The sequence below is a fragment of the Schistocerca nitens genome, chromosome 1, assembly GCF_023898315.1.
Source record: "Schistocerca nitens isolate TAMUIC-IGC-003100 chromosome 1, iqSchNite1.1, whole genome shotgun sequence".
Classification (NCBI taxonomy): Eukaryota; Metazoa; Arthropoda; class Insecta; order Orthoptera; family Acrididae; genus Schistocerca; species Schistocerca nitens.
Window position 1 is genome coordinate 1,211,775,816 of NC_064614.1, and position 1,548 is coordinate 1,211,777,363.

General features: G+C 39.3%; 1 non-coding gene across 1 annotated transcript; it reads left to right on the plus strand.

The window, feature by feature from the left end:
- Window positions 1-262: 262 nt before the first annotated feature.
- Window positions 263-346, plus strand: Trnas-gga (transfer RNA serine (anticodon GGA)). The gene is given in 2 exon segments: window positions 263-302; window positions 312-346. It is a non-coding gene; the product is annotated as a tRNA-Ser (tRNA).
- Window positions 347-1,548: the final 1,202 nt, after the last annotated feature.

A 1,548-nucleotide genomic window follows, 5' to 3' on the forward strand; every position in this document is an offset into this window, starting at 1 on the left:
GCGTAATATTGTTAGTAAAAATATTACAATATTACAGTGCCATAATGTAATTGTTGTTAACAAGTAGACGCAGTCTGATCATCAGGAGCGTCCACTCTATTCCGAATATACACTTCTTGTCAATTGGATGTAAGGGTCCAGAGTCTTCCTAAACTTTCACCAAATATTGATGCAATCCCGTTGTTGCTAAATCGCCCAAAACTACGAAGTTAATGACGAACCAATACACCAGTACATCGTTCTAACAGAACACGTACAGCCAGCCGGAGTGGCCGAGTGGTTCTAGGCGCTTCAGTCTGGAACCGCGCGACCGCTACGGTCGCAGGTTCGAATCCTGCCTCCGGCATGGATGTGTGTGATGTCCTTAGGTTAGTTACGTTTAAGTAGTTCTGAGTTATAGGGGGCTGATGACCTCAGCAGTTAAGTCCCATAGTGCTCAGAGCCATTTGAAACATTTTGAAGAACACGTACAACACTGTCGCTCTAAACAGCGTTAAAATTTATTTCGAGTATCACCTGACTCTTGTGCATAATTTGCCAAAGAAAGAAGAGCAAAAAAGCATGATATCAACGTAATCTCTATGCTAGGTATTGAACTTTTCATCTTAAGAATCAATGGAAACAAACTGTAGTCGGAAACAAAAGGTACGAAAACATCGTATCCAACGCGACGTCGAAGCAGTGCGTGATGAAAGCGTCCAAAGATTGAGACTGATAGCGGCACGGAAGTAGTCAGCGCCTCTGCTAGGGGGTACGAAATTAAGAGACAGGGAACAAGATTTTAATGTCAATCATCGATTCAGCTATAGGATTGTAAATTTTCTTGCCGATTTCTGTTATTTTTCAACCCGTAAAATGTAAAACATGCACTGCAGACATCACGTTGCAAAAGGCTTCGGCTTCACAATATTATTGCTTGTCGAAACTGTCCAGAAGTTGTTATAACAAGCAGCAAGTTTATATGGACCAAATATTAAATCATCCGTCGAATCGTCCTAGCTGTCCACCTGCTTGGAGTAGAGCTGAACGGAACTGTACAGCTTTGTGCGTTCATGGAATTGTCAAGACCGATATTTCAATTATTCTATGATAAACTAATGATAAACTAGTGGATATGATTTCGATCGCAACGGCAGCAGTACGACAGGCCAGCCTGGGATAGTAGGGTAGTGGCATGAGTTTTTTAAAAACAGGATTTTTTTCTTGTCTCTAACACATTTCAAAACTTCAGACAAGTTTTTCTCGGAGTTTATAATTTTTCAAAATGGCATGCAACGTGACTCTAACAATTTTCAATCTTTTCATTTGAAAATTTAACTAGTACTTCGAAATAACTTTTTTAAGTGAACCACGCAGAGTATTTTCGATTAGTTGGTTTAAATAATATTTATTATCGACGACTTTCCTTTTTTGGTGAAAAGTGAAATATATTCTCAATAAGTGCCCCAATTATTATTCTTCTAACACATTTGCTTCCCCCAAAATAAAAAAAAAAAGAAATCTTAGCCAATGAAACGCTGTTGGAGGCTGTTACAGTGGAGGTATTCC